We start from the raw sequence: 15520 nt of genomic DNA, 5'->3' as shown, positions 1-15520 counted from the left end.
CATAACGCAGCTTCCTGCTCCAGCAGAAGCTCGCATGATCAGTGATGATGAAAAAAAAGATCATACGCTGAAACACAGAACAGACAAAAACACACTTTGATCAGAATCTAATGATCTCCAGCGAGACAGCAGAACGAACCAACGGCTGCTGAACGCCACTCGAAACCGTTACAGCTGATGACTCTTTCTTCTGCATCAGGGTCAGAATTATTGGATATAGGACGAGTCTGAGGAGGTAAAGCTGTCTGTGGAAGCTTTACCGTGTTCATTTAGCCTCATTTACAGCTGCAGTGAAGTGCTTCCACCATCAGGACGCTGAGTGCTGTCGGTCCTGCTGCCCGGAGGTGAGGCAGCGTTTAGAGTACATCTCAGAAAATGGACCTCGCTGGCTTCCTTCGCCTCCTCGAGGGTTAATTCTAAAATATTTCTAAAATATCTTTACGCAGCACTGAGCGCTCTTTAAGTCTTGAACGGAGCTTTTAGAAGTGGGTTTGTGGTTGGCAGACCCACACATTACAGAATCCTGAGACAATAAAAAGGTAATAAAGAAATGAGAAATTAACTTCTAATAAATAAAGTTTTTTAATGAAAGTCTGATTAATTACGACTTCTGTTTGTTTGCATATTCACAAGGGTGACTGTAATATTTCGGAGGGACGCCGGCTCGCTGCAAGTCTTCATTTAGTTTGATTCATTGCTACATCTGAACACTTTTGGCAAAGCAAGATAAATTTACTTATGAGTTCAAAGCACGAGAAACAAATGATGGAACGATGAAAGCAAACAAGGAAAAGCCGAGAAATGAGTTTGATTTAAGAGAAAATGAATGAAAAGGGAAACAGGATGGTCTTCAGCTTGGAAGAGAAAGCAGTTATGGTGATAGCGAGGCTGCAGGGAGGTAGCCTGATGATGCACTTGGCTCTTTGTGACGGTCATGTGACCTGTGTTGATGCTAACTGTGAGGCTACAGACACAGAGACGAAGAAAGTGCAACGACTTGGTGGAGACCAAACCGGAGCTAAAGGGAAGGTGAAAACTGGACTTTGGTGGGTGACCCAGCCACACGACTCCAGCTGAACGATGACGCTGCTCCACGTCTGCAGGACGCACAAATAAGCCACTGGACAATTTATAAGGTTGTGTTCAAAGTTCACGTACGTTAGAGGTCAGATATTCTTTGTAAATAGTTCAGAAGGGATCGTCACATCATTAAACACTCGCTTTGGAGGGCAAAGACAAACAAAAAAATGCCAAATGAAACACAAACATCCATCAAAATCTGCATGTTTTTCTTCTTTTAGATGCTTTTCGATACAGATTCCACATCGAATTCAAACGATGTTTCAGCACACCGTTCATATTTGTCTTTATTGATTTCTATTTCTGTTAACAGTACAACAGTATCTATGCTCCACGCTCTCTTCCAGAGACACAGATGCAGAAGGAAAGAGAGGAGTGGGCTGGCGTGTCATCAACTAATACCCAGTTCTGCTGGACAGAAGTGGTGGGATGTTGCATCAATATCAGCAGATTACATCAGCAGAAGCTAATTCTCTTATCACATCCTCCTCTCACTACATCAGCATGAGACAGACAAAGAGTGGGGGTGGAGGGGGGGGCAGGAGATGATAAACTATGACTGACGGAGACGCTGCAATCGGCATCAAACCGACATCAGCTCTTCCTCCAATCTCATCTTCCGCTTGATAAATAAACAAATAAAGGCACAGAGAGACGGACGGACGGAGGCAGAGGAATGTTTAAAATGATGAATTGTGACTGACAAAAGTGGTGGGAGGCAGCAATCAGAGATCACGCCGACAACGCGGCCGCCTCGCGCTGCGTCTTCACCCAGAGTGAATCCGACAGAGAGGAGAAACAGATGGATGAGGTGGAGGGCGGAGGGATGGATAGGTGTGGGGGACTCATCGTCAAGCAGTGACAAATTTGGAGAGATGGAAGTGGTGGGACGCTGTAATCAACATCACCACACGTCAGAGCCCACACGAGCGCTGTTAGTCACATTTACATGTTCAGCCTGTGAATATCCGTCCTGCTGTAACCACACAAGATCAGCCGAGACGGCGAGATGAGGCTGGACGCACGGCGAGACGAGGCTGGACGCACAGCGAGACGAGGCTGGACAAGACGGCGAGATGAGGCTGGACGCACAGCGAGACGAGGCTGGACGCACAGCGAGACGAGGCTGGACGTGCAGTGAGACGAGGCTGGACGTGCAGTGAGACGAGGCTGGACGCACAGTGAGACGAGGCTGGACGCGCGGCGTGATTTCAGGTGACAAACACCACCTTGACCATCGATCAGTCGCTCAGCCCCCACATGGTGATCGCCTTCTGTTTCCTGCGTTCCCACTATCTGTCCTCACGTCACTGAGGAGCACGGCGGCGTGCTCAGCGTGTCATCCTGAATCTGACCACCGGGTGGCACCAGAGTTATGACTCTGGAGTTAGTTTATACTATGTCACAGCTGTGTGGAGCCTTTAATGTATTGTTTGTGTGAGATAATGAGAGCTCAGTGCTTCATGACGTGAAGTCGTTTTAACTGTTTAACTGGTCATTTTGGGACAGCGTTCGCTAATGAGCTGCTAAGCTAATAAACATTCACAAAATAAACACTCCATAAATGCATTCAGAGGTTAGTTAAATTCTTCCATTTCTTTGTTTTTTTCCTCACGATCACGCCGATGTGGTGCTTTGAAGCCAGGTAAGATGTTTCTGGCTGCAGCTCTGCCTCTTCAGAGGTTCAGTCAGTCGAAGATGACACACAGTAAGATTAAAGAAACTTTGACGACGCGACTCAGAGAAACGCGTTCAGAGTCCTGAGGTGCTGATTCTGGAGTGATCTGAGGCTCCTCTCAGTAGATGTAGTAATGGGGCCTGTGAGGAAGCAGCACCTTTAGATGTTTACTAAAGCAGCTGCATACGTCATTGTTCAGAGTGATCTGAATCCAGAGTCTGCTGGCAGCTGAAGCAACAGTCTCGTCTCCTCTTTACCTCGTTACCTCCTCGTTACCTGTTTTAACTCTGGATGGAGTTCAGTGAGGTGAGCGTTACCTGCAGAGAAACAGGTCAACAGCTTCAGCCCAGAGCAAGAACAGAGGTTAGATTTAACCTGTGGTGCTCCGCCCACATACACCACTTTAGCACCTTGCTAACGATGCTAACGCCCTGATCTTTATTTAAGGTCCATCACTAACATACCCAGATTTTAAAAGGCTGATTTGAGTCTCGTCACGGATGATAGCATGTTAGCGATGCTAACGTTAGCATCCCGACATCAGCAGCGAACAAAACATTCTGGGATCTTTACCCCTTTCTCTTCAGAGGACAGCCTCTTTATTTCTGGCTGCCCACTCGTCTTCCTCGTACCGACCTACTTCTCTTCCTCCCTTCCTTCCTGTCTTTGCACCTGCTTACCTGTTCTGTCACCTGTCTGTCTCTCTGCTCACCTACCCTGCATCCACACACACACTGAGAAACAGCTGCAGCTTGACCACAAAGAGTGTGTTTGTCTCCGCAGTGTCCTGTGACACACACTCTCTCACACACACACACACACACACGCACACGCACGCGCACACGCACACGCACACGCACACACCTTATTTTCACCCACCACAAGAAAAAGGAAGTTCCCAGCGGACTACCCACAGTGCATCAGTATACTCAGCCCAGCGCTCCCCAGGCGGCGCCGAGCTCTGATAGGTCCCTGAGGATTACACACTGCAAAGGTTTTAACCAATAGGAGCAGACTATTAGCTCAGATGGAGAAGACACATATAATGACAAGCACTGCATACGTGTGTGTGTGTGTGTGTGTGTGTGTGTGTGTGTGTGTGTGTGTGTGTGTGTGTGTGTGTGTGTGTGTGAGAGGAGCTTGGGGAAGTTTACTGGGAGCTACTGGTGGAGCTTTACTGGTTTCTCCCTGGAGCGACAACTTGCGGTGTGGAGACTGAACACCAGCGTCCCCCAACAAGAGCGAGGAAATCCTGCCTGTCCGGGGAGATACGGGGGCTTACAAGGCCTCAGCCTTATCGGCTCTCTCCTTCTGCGACTATTTAAGCCCTGTGAGGGAGAGGATGAGGAGGAGGACGAAGGACAGGCAGTCCAGAATGGAAAAGAGAAGGAACACGGGAGTGCAGGCGGGAGAGAAAGTGCTCCTGTGCTGTGTGGCGGCCATCTTTATCTCTCCATTAATGCTGAGTAGGTGAGCTCCAGTCAAACCAATAAGAGGAATGGAAACCAGTTATTCAGCAAACCTGGAGGGACGAGGTGTGGGGAATCTGCTTTAGAGGATCACAGCAGTCCATTTGTGACTCATTGAAATCAAACGCTCCTTCAGTCCAGCGTCCCCTTGGATCCTGGTCCCCTTGGACGATGAGTGAGGGGTTATGGGTTCATTATGAAATGAATAATACGCACGTGACCATTAAACGGGCCTGTTGGACGCTCAGAGGTGTGATTACAGTCAAACTGTCCACATGTCCCCACATCTGCATGTGAAGTCAGCAGCCTGCAGAGGAGGACGTCCCCCCCAGCGTTGTTTCCTGACTGCTGGAGGAATGAAGGAGGTTTTTCACCACCTTCAGCCCGGGAGGAAAACAACGCCTGCGTCCTGGAAGCTGCACAGGAAAGACTGATGCTAGCTTCCTCAGAAGGTCGTCTCACTTCACACGCCAGCGTTGACGACACTGTCTGCTGGACACTCAGCGTATCAAAGCCTGCAGCGTCCGGCACACCTGCGTCTGATGTCTCCTCACGTTTGGTCCTTTTCCTCTGTCATCACGAGCCCTGCAGGACGTTCTGGAGCTTTCTTTTTCCCAGCAGATCATGAAACATTGAGCAAAGATGCTTTTGTTCTGTCCACAGCACAAAGAGAAGAGCCTGATCCTGCAGGTGTAATAATGATGTATGTCCTGTGGGTCTGCTGCACGTGCTCAGGGGGGTATTCACCTGTCCAGGGAGACAGGTGCTTCCTGTCTTTATCAAGGTGTCTCACAGCGTGTCATCTGTCTTGCTCTCTACCTTCTTTGTGTTAAATTGTGGCTTGCAGCCATGTCTTCTTCTTTCTGTTGATTGAATTCAAGTGGGTTTTAATCTGACCTGCTCTCGTATTTCATGTCTGTCAGTCTTCTCTCTGTTCTGATAAACCAAGAAACAGAAATGGAAAAATGACAGTCCAGTCCTGTGGATCAGCAGCTCTGTTATCAGTGGACCGCCGTCCACAGCGCCGAGCTGAAAGAAACTAATTAAGCTGTTCAACAATATTTCTGTGATCACTGTGGAAATCAAATCCCACCATGGCAAATTACGCCTGTCATTGTACGTCCACTAAAGCATAATGCCACCACGGGCTCATATCCGCCGAGTTACATTACAAATGTCGAGCCGTGCACGAGCACAGCCGAGCTGTCTGCAGCACAATGGCCAGAAAATTCCACTCGTTCATCAAGAGCCATCACACAGAGGCAGAAATGAAGGAGGGGAGGCAGAACTGAGGGTCTGTTCAGGGCACAATGGCAGACTGAGTGTCTGACTGCAGCTTATTAACAAACGCAAGCAGCAGGGCCTCGAACCAACAGGCCGAAGGTAGAAGAGCCACCGAAGATAAAACACGTCTGAGAATAAAGAAAGAACCTTTGACTGTTTTACTGAAGTTAGAAAACATCTTTATCTTTGTCTCAGGTCAGATAAGATAAGATAAGATAAGATAAGATAAGATAAGATAAGATAAGATAAGATAAGATAAGATAAGATAAGATAAGATAAGATAAGATAAGATAAGATAAGATAAGATAAGATAAGAAATGAAGTCGTTCCAGCCAGCAGGTATTACAAAAAACAAAGTGAAGATGAGGAGGATACAGGATGTACATTATGTACAAATACTGTGTCCAACATGGACAATAAACACAGTGTTTGTACTGTTGCACCGTTTAGATAAAATCTAAAAAAAATACTGCCACTCTCCTCCAGCTTCCCCCTGAGCAGCGACGGTTGGATGGTGTTGAAAGCACTGAGAAGTCAAAAAAACATGACCCTCACCGCGCTCCCACTGTTCTCCAGGTGAGAAAGAGATGGATGGAGCAGGTGCATCACTGCGTCCTCCACACTGACGCCTGGTCGATATGCTGCCTGCAGGAGGTCCGGCTCGCTGCTCTCCAGGTGATGGAGGTGGTTCAGTGTGGTCCTCTCCGGCTGGGCTCTCTGTGGAGCCACGCAGGAAGTCCTCCACAGGGCTGGGACTCTCTCCAGAAGATGAAGATGTGCTCAGCTGACCTGCACAGTCCCTGAGCAGTCTGGAGCTGATGCCATCCTTCACAAGATTTAAAGAAGCATGCTGCACTGGAAACCAGCTCCTCTATCTTTAATGTAGAAAACTAAATGTGAGAGTGCATGGAGGTTGGTCTCACTGTGCACTGAAATGACCACAAAGCCATGAAAAACAGGCTGATCGCAGATGCAAGCTTCCCTAAAATAACCCGAGATCGTCTGACATCTCATCGGGTTTAGACGAAGCGCGTTACCTGATCATTCAGGAGTGAAGCGTGACATCACGTCCACCGTGCTGCCTCACAGGGACCCTGGGCCTCCTCAGGGGGGCCAAGCAGCAGATCAGCTGCTGTTACTGCCCCACAGTCGGCTGTGGAAGTCGTCTCAGCTCAGGTGAAGACTGAGAAACTGCTCTGACGTTTCAGCACACGTCCTGCCGCCGCAGAACCGACGAGCAGCGGGAGAGAGCCACAAGACGACGAGGTTTCTGCAATTATTAAGTTATCCCTGCTAATTTAGAGGATTAAGGCTGAAATCCCGCGTTAGATCTCACTTCTCAGAGGTTTGCTCACAGCATACAGATCCAGTGATGCCGAGCAGCTGCAGCTCTGTGTGACGAGCGAGCGAGCCGAGGAGGCGGCTGCAGACCGGGAGGCTGACCCGGGCTGGGGGTGTCTCACTTCCAGACCGCCTGTCACTCACCTGCAGTCAAGGGTCCCTTTTATTATAATCTCACCATGAACATAATCTGAGGTTTGCAGGATGATTGATTTCAAAAAGACGCGTGTTTGGGAGGAACTGTACAGCACAAAGTAAATAATGCAGAATGTTATCATACATGTGTATAATGTGGATTAATATGAGCTGTATAGAATATATAACCTATAACTTTAATAGCACAGTAGCTGTAGCTAAGTTACGCAGCTAATAAGACTGTTCGCTGTGTGTGTTGGTGTGTGTTTGCTCAGTGTGTGTTGGTGTGTGTTTGCTCAGTGTGTGTTGGTGTGTGTTTGCTCAGTGTGTGCAGTCTGACACTTCACTCTGTAACTCTGCTCACTCTGAGCATTTCTGCTCATTCAGATGATGAAACACACATACATGATGAAAAAGACACGCAATGTCCTTCAGACTGCTGGAGAACGGTCAATACAGTACAACGTGTGTGTGTGTGTGTGTGTGTGTGTGTGTGTGCGTGCGTGTGTGTGTGTGTGTGTTTACGGGAGTCTGTGCACTGCTGCTGAGCAGATGATAAAGAAAAGCCAAGAAAATGAATTCTGGCAACAGAAGTGTTTCTTCTATCGCTAAAACACAGACATGTGTGTGTACACACACACACACACACACACACACACACACACACACACACACACACACACACATAAATCTACCTTTAGAAGTATAATCACTGCTGGCACTAATACAAATTCTCAAAAATAATAATTACATTTAAAATGTTCTTTCACTGGGAGGAAGATGAAGATGAAGCACATTCATGGCTTCACTTCTGGGCGAGCTGCTCACAAAACCCAAACACAGACGACCTCTCGTTCAACTAACTGGAAAACAAGGAGGCCAACTGGCAGCGAGCAGTGGCCAGAAGCAGCTCGACGGCTGCTTTCAGCAGCTCTGGCACTTTGGCGGGAAACCAGGCGTCGTTAAGAAAATCTGTGAACTGATTGGACAGACGGCTGAAGAGCTGATGCTGTGTGGAACCTGCTTCAGTCGCCGCCGTGGCACCAGATAACAGCACGTAGGGAGGGAACCGAGCCTGGGCTCAGAGGAAACACTGCGAGTGAAAGGTGGAGGAGCGCAGAGACCTGTTAGCACCATCACTCACTCAAACACTCATTAACGAGCTGGTCCTGACACACACTGAAGACAAGCACCAGCAGAGGAGGGTGGTGCAGGACGGAGAAGAAGTAAAGAACATCACAGATGCATCGTGTGGTTTCCAGAAGAAATCTGATTTTCCTTTCATAGAAACACAGACAGCGACGTCCCAGGACGACGGGCGGTGCTCATTAATTATGTCAATAACTGTCCACAGGCTGAATCTGCTGTTGGTCTCTCATGGACACACACTCCAGGCTCTACCAGCAGACTGACCAAAAAGCTAAAAAACTGCAAAAGGTGACTAAAGAGCGGTGATGGTAAATAACTTCTGGGCTCCATCGTGGCCTCTCTCCTCTGTCTCCCTCCTCGCTGCCTCCCTCTGCTGACAGGAAGTCACCTCAGGAGCAGATAAAGGGAGCGAGGGATCGAGGGGAAGAGGAGGCCGTTTGGGACGCTTTATTTGCTACTCCATCATCAAAAGTGGAAGCGTGTTATTGCTGAAGAAGCGCTAATATAATTGACAGACTGTGGCCTGACTCTACAACACAAATCGTGGCCAAAGTCTGATGCAGAGTCAGCAGAAAATCTACAGTGAGTGCACCGAAGCTGCTGACGTTAAATAATAACGACACGTTTGCAGAGCAGGGACGGCGATGCTAACTGTGCTCACATTCACGAGCTAACAGGCGGCGAGCAGACGTACTTCTACTGCATCACAGACAGGTTCAAGGTACTTTATACTTCTACCTCATCGCGTCGGAGGGGATCTGCTTTTACTGCGTCACGTTTGTCTGTAGATAAAGACAATATTAAGATTTTCCTTTGAAAACATACGAGTCAGTGACCATCCAATAGTATACGATGTCACTCTTAAAGGGGCATAATGCATAATAACTTCTTGTTATTATATTGTTATGTTAGTATACTCAGAATTACTTACACGATTCAACCAATGCAGTACTTCTACTGACACTTGGAGTACAGTATACTAATGCAGGGAGATGTTTTATCAAAGTCAAACTAGCTGGCAGACTTGCTAATCTTTCACGGTTTCTCCGTTATAACTTCAGTAAACTTGTACACGCAGACCACATGTTGGTTTCAAGATGGCCGTCGCATTCTGACCTTTGGATTGACACCTCGCTTGACCAGTCAGGATCTTCCGTTTCATCTCCACAGCCGACAAAAGTCAATGAGAGTCTGCATGGAAAGGACGTTGCCTCGTTCGCTTGGTTTATGTGAAGGTGCAGCCAATCACAGCTGACTGTGCAGCTGACTGACACTTCGTAAAGCTAAACCAAGGAAACCAGTACAAACAGAGCGATTACACAAGGTTTGAAATGGTAAGTATTGGAAGTGGCCTCAATATAAAGATATAAAGAAGAATGTGTCACAGCCAGCTTTTCTTTCCTGCTTTGGGATTTCCACGATTTTTAATCCACTGAAAGTTTTGCACAGCTTTAGAGGGAAATGCAAAACTCCGGCCGGAGGCTGAGAGCTCCTCCTGGCACCTCTGCTGCTGAACGACCGCAGTGGGAACACAGCGTCCGGCAGACGCCCTGTTCTGTCTGCTGATCAATAAAGTTATAAAGCGGCGCAGAGAGAAACCCGGCGAGGCTGAGCAGCGAGCCGGCGGCCGGCCGTGTCCTCGGTCCCGGCTGAGGCCTGTCAGGGCGGTAATGTGTCTGCTGACCTTGAGTTTACACCGACAGGAACAGACTCTATTTCCAAAAGTGTTTTCAAAGTCCAACAGTGACGTTACGTCTGCATCCACAGGAATATTTATGACATCTGGCAGAAACACAAGTGAAGCTCAGTATTCATCGAGTGTTTCACCAAAGGAACGAAAAGTTCCTTCCTTCCAGGCCGGTCTGTGTTTTCAGACTGAACCTGAAAACGTTGGCGGTGGGAGAGGAGGCCTGTCTGCAAAGCATCAACACCCTGCTGGGTCTTTTCTGTTGTACATGAACAGAAAGCCACGTCTGTTTCACTTCAGTCCCTTCATCTCACTGTCGCTGACATAAAACACAAAACATGGGGATATAAGTGGAACACATGTTATCTTTGACATCCCATAATGTTCTGTGAGTACGAATTCCTCATGTGCACATAAAAGCACCACGTCTTGATCGATTGCCAGTGACTCTAAACGTCACATATGACCGCTCTGGGATGATGAAGGCCGACCTTCATCTTTGCTTGGATAACGTAGTGAAACAACATCAGTTTTAGGCAAAAGTTCTTGGTTAGATTTTAGAAGAGATCAGATAGAGATCAGATAAACGTTTTACTGTTAGGTACATGATGTAAGTTATGTGAGTTAAGTCTGCAGACATTCGGCTTCACTCGGGACATGAGTGGCAGTCTCCTGGGTTAAAGTCCCTTGTTTCATCATCCACCCCCCCACCTTCCTCCAGATGAGGACTCGGAGGGCAAACCCCTGCAGGAGTACACTCAAACATGGTGGCGGCGGCGGCAGCAGCAGCAGCCTCAGCCCTCACCTCCTCTGCTGGAGCTCTGTTGTTGGTCCGACTCGTGCCCCGGCCTTCGCTCTCATTATTGGCGCTCTCATCCTGCATCTGTACTTCTTAGTATTCTGCTTGTGACCATTAGGCCCGTTCATCTCATTACTGTAACTCTGATTCAAGGCCCACACCTGCCATTACTGCGAGCACTCCGTCTCATTAGGAAAGCCCTGTCACCGCCACAGCCACTGCAGCAGCAGCAAATTAGCTCTGATAGAAAAGTCTTCAATGAGACGGAGTGGCAGCAGGGAAAGATACCGCTGTGTGTGTGCGCGCGTGTGTGTGTGTGTGTGTGTGTGTGTGTGTGTGTGTGTGTGTGTGTGTGTGTGTGTGTGTGTGTGTCTGTTATGAGATCTACAGCGACCTAATGGACCTATTTTCTCATTGGAGTTGCTTCAAACGATTCAGTCGGAGCAAGAAACTAATGTGGCTATTAAGGCTGCATTAGCTTAAGTCACTGTCACACACTCTCACACACACTCACACACTCTCACACACACTCTAATTGCGAGTTGTTTCAAATGCTCTCTTCCTCTATTATGAGTTTGTGTAAAAGCTATCAGGTCATCCTCGAGCTGCTGGAGCACATCAGCGGTTTTCTTCGTTTTATGGCTGTGTGCCTTTAAAAGTGACTTTTAATCTGATTTTCTGCTCAAAATGAAGCGAAGGCACATATTTAACACTGATTCCAGAGGTGTGACGTCCCTCGTGAGAAAGGGGCGTCACACTGGGAATAAAGCTCATTTTTGGGCCGATGTTTTTAGCGGACAGTCAGGACTGACAGAGGTGGTCATGCAGACGTGTCGCAGCGTCTCACTGATGTTCAGATTATCTGATCAATGAAACAGAAGCTCTTGGATCCCTCATGTAAACCTGCTGAAGCTGCATGACTCAATACCTCTTGCATGTCCGTGTGTTCATTTCAGAGCTCTAATGAATCAACTGCAGAGAAATAAAGGAGAAAAATCATTTACACAATAAATGACCAACGCACTGCAGGCGCAGAGAAATCAATTCAAACAGGCTGCAAATAATGAACCGCTGGCCATTACTTCTAAAGCACAGCACAGCCAACTATGTAAACACAACAGTGATCCATCACACCTGTTCCAGCCAAGTGGAGAGGACGCTTCATAACAGCAGTCTCACAGTCACGTCCCACAACGAGTCCTCCTAATGAATCCCAGTGTGGGAGTTTGTCCTCTGCAAAGCAGAGTTTGATCAGTTCATCCCATCACAGCACACACGTTCCACACACACGAAGCTGAAGTGAAGATTGCTGGAACTTCACAAAGACGAGACGGCCACACGAGGACTGACAGAGTCAAATACTGAACAGCTGAGTGACACCAGACGACGATGACGATCACAAATATACTTCTTTTAGTTCATTCCACGCACGAGCCAGTAGGACAGAAACAGACGAGGTGTGTGAACACAACAATGTCTCATGCACATCTGCTGCAGCTGCTGGGTTGGTTTGACACATGCACACTTTATGTGACTCCCCGTAAATGTTTCTATTGGACATGATGTTCAACATGATGATGAACATGCCTGCAGGGAGTAAATCCAAACCTCCACCAATCAGACCTGATTCGTCACCGACAAGCTCAGCCAATAAAAAGTAGGAAGCAGAGTCGGATGTTGTTGAACCAGAGCTCGAGATTCAAAATCTAATCATCAAAGTAAAGTAAAAGTTAATCAGCAGAATACCTCTGTAACGGGGAGGGGGGGCGTCCTCTTCTCGCAGGGCATGAAACAGTGCAGGCGCTCATCCGGGTTCACATGCACGCCCACGTAGCTTTGACCCTGCAGAGGTCCTCAGAGTTCGTCATTGGCTCAGCCAGCTGTCCCTCAAAGTCTGCCGATTCCCTGCAGAGACCAAAAGAAAGGACAAGCGGTGAGAGGACGGAGGACACGTTCCTTCAAACAGCAACGCCGTCCATCACTGGGAAGAGAAGAAACAACGTGACTGGAGGACAGAAAGACAGTCAGGAAGCATCATGGGAAAAAAGAAGCAGCGTTTGTCCCTGTGGCAGAGACAGAGACAGAGGTGAGACACAGCAGCAGGACGGCGGCCTGTGAAGCAGTCAGTGTTCAGCTGCAGCCATCATGCTCCATCTGCTGACAGGTGGTGCTCCACTGAGAGACACATCCTGAGAGACAATGGAGACAGTGTCCTCTGATGGACGGGACAGGACGGGACAGGTAACTGAGCGTCGCTGTTGTTATGTTGTTTGTTTATTGGTCTGTGCTCGATAAGTGAACCGTTTTGTGTTCAAGGGGCAAAGTGCTGCCCCAACACTTCCTGTATTTATACACTGGATGACATCATCAGTGACATCACTGGGACGGACCAAGTATGGGGGGTTTTCTTGTTTTGGACAGATTTGAGCTCCACGTGTGTCCCGCTGCTCTTGTCTTTGTGTTAAACCTGGACATCGTCTCTTTGGTCAGGTGACACAAAAGGTTCAATCAGAGTTTTGTAACTTAAAAAAATACATTATTAATCAGTTTTATGCATTTTCATCATCTTCATTTTCTGTCATTAAGCTTAATCAATGCTTTGTTTTCAGCAGTAAATGGACAAACACACAAAGTTCACATCACAGCCTGGAAAGAGCCTGGAAACAGCCATCATTAGCAGCAGATGGCTCCTCTCTCCTCTCTCTGAACTATTTTCTCCAAACTACATGAATGAAAACAAAAGACAGAAATAGAAACTCTCTCTCCGGTTTGCACGTTCTCTTTCATTTCCTGAGCGCTCTGACAAACCGTCTGCTCCGACATCAGGACTGAATCAACACCTTCAGACAGAATCACCTGAGATTTACGTTGTGCTGTCGGGGGCAGGATGGGACGGGATGTGAGCCCTCACAGCGCTGGTGTCAGCTCTGTTTCCTCTGTGACACTTTGATTCACCATGAAGCACTCATTCAGCTGTGACTTCAGATGAGTCTGTCCAGCCTGTTTTAAGCCCTCGTGTCCACTCACAGGCCACGCTGCATGTTAGAGTCCATCCTTCTTTTCATGCAACGTTTGCTCTTTAAAAAGCGCAGAGACTCCCACCATCACAGAGGACTGCTCACGCTGTGACAACAGTCGCATAATGTCTGCCTGCGGGTCTGAAGGAGCTTTGTGGAGCCTGAGAAAACAGCCCTCAGGATGCCGTAATGATGGACTTATCTCAGCTTGTACACTGAAAGTTAGAACAGAAGAAGTGGAGCTCGTCAGGCAGGGACGCTCTAATGAAAGACGCCACTGAGCTGAACCATGGGGAGGGTGGATCAAGTGTTAACCAACATGAGGGGCTGAAAATTTGGCTATTTCAGCCTCCGATGGTTCAATATTGGACTTTCTTTTATGAATGTGTCTCTTGCCATCTACCAAAGTGCAACAGCAAACAGCTGGACTGCTCTGGATGCTGAGTCAAACTGTAACCACGTGAAAGCAAGCAGGGAACTGTGTGTGAGCTGACTGGACTGTTGGGGGTGCCGGCGACGCCCGGCAGCCTCGCCGTGCGCAGCCTCGCCGTGCGCAGCCTCGCCGGCTCGGCGTTCAGGTGTTCCCTGCTGGCTGCACAGTCTGCAGGTGAAAAGCTGACCTTGTCTGACGCCTGTCAAGCTTCTACATGACTGTAACCTCTGATGGTGAGACTGTGAGGAGCGAACAGAGCGAGCTGGAAACCTCTGGGAGTTACAGTATCACAGACAGATGGTGCGACGTCCACACGAACTCGCCTTCAGTTTCACCTGAACCGCCTCCCTCCTCATCCCTCTGTCAGGTATTACATGTCTCCTGTCTGTCGCCTCATCTCTAAATGCCGCTCGCTGTGTCTTCAGTCACTAACTTCACAGCCTTTCTTCGTCCCCGCTGAGAAACTCCACACTGCGTCTCCCACAGAGACATAGAGGGATGAGTTTGGCCCACTTCCTAAATGTGTTTCCACAGTTATAAAAAGATCCTCTGAGAGCGAAGTGGAAAAGACTAAATAGGTGACTGCAGGAAATTGTCTGGGCTTCTAAGCACATTTTCTGGTTGGGAACTGTCAGCTAAAAAAAATGCTGGCAGTCCTCCTCCTGGTGCCCCAACTCAAATCAGCCCAGCTTGGCAACTCCACAGTCCGCTTTGTCCACTGTCCCCCTTTCTACTCGTCCCTCGGGACTCTGCGGCCATTAAAGGAGAAATCCGCTCTAAAACTCAAGCAAAGCTGGAATCGGTTTTGTGATTTGAATTGCTGAGTCGGCCTGGCTGTCAGGAGCTTTCTGTTTGCTGTGGGCGCCTGCCAGAAGCAGGACGCACGCCGTCACATCCAGGTGTTTCCTGCAGCTACGATTGTGAGAGCAGGAAACAAGCTGCAGCCATCGACTGTGTCAGCAGCGAGCGTCAGACTCTGGATCAGTTCTTCACTGATGTTCAGCACTCAGACTGAGGAGGAAGAAGAGAACCACGACAGGAAGGAGGCATGCTGCTGATTAAAGGTAATGAGGAGGATGAGCTGAGGTGGAGCTGAAGCAGAAGAGGAAGAGGCCGACTGAGGAAAGGTGGAACTCACAGACTAACCACGACGATCATCACGTCACAAAACTGTCCGTCAAATCAATGAAGCTGTTCTTGTTCATTCATCTTCAGAGTTCAACCAAGTGACTGTGTGAAAACGCCTCCTCTCGGTCAGAATGGTCAAATATGAAGGATGGGAGGCGTCACGTGTGAACAGTCTACACTGAACCAGGTGGTCAAATACTGACGCTCAGCTTTCGAGGAAGTCCAATGCAAACACCAAACACCAATCAGACAAATCATCCCCAACACATTCTGTAATTGAACTGTCCACAGGTGAATATTGTGCTCTAATGATCTACATG

At 48.2% G+C, this 15520-nt stretch overlaps 1 protein-coding gene across 3 annotated transcripts in view; it reads right to left on the bottom strand.

Moving 5' to 3' along the window:
* LOC139336171 (leucine-rich repeat and fibronectin type III domain-containing protein 1-like protein) overlaps window positions 1-15520 on the bottom strand; it is a 224813-nt gene that overhangs the window by 84709 nt on the left and 124584 nt on the right. For all 3 annotated transcript variants that reach the window (XM_070970119.1, XM_070970120.1, XM_070970121.1), the window contains exon 4: window positions 12369-12527. The gene's annotated coding sequence lies outside the window, so the exon portion shown is untranslated. The remainder of the gene's footprint in view (window positions 1-12368; window positions 12528-15520) is intronic.

This window comes from Chaetodon trifascialis, chromosome 9 (assembly GCF_039877785.1).
Source record: "Chaetodon trifascialis isolate fChaTrf1 chromosome 9, fChaTrf1.hap1, whole genome shotgun sequence".
In the NCBI taxonomy this organism is placed as follows: Eukaryota; Metazoa; Chordata; class Actinopteri; order Chaetodontiformes; family Chaetodontidae; genus Chaetodon; species Chaetodon trifascialis.
The sequence above is the reverse complement of the archived record's forward strand: the minus strand, read 5'-3'. Positions and strand labels throughout refer to the sequence as shown.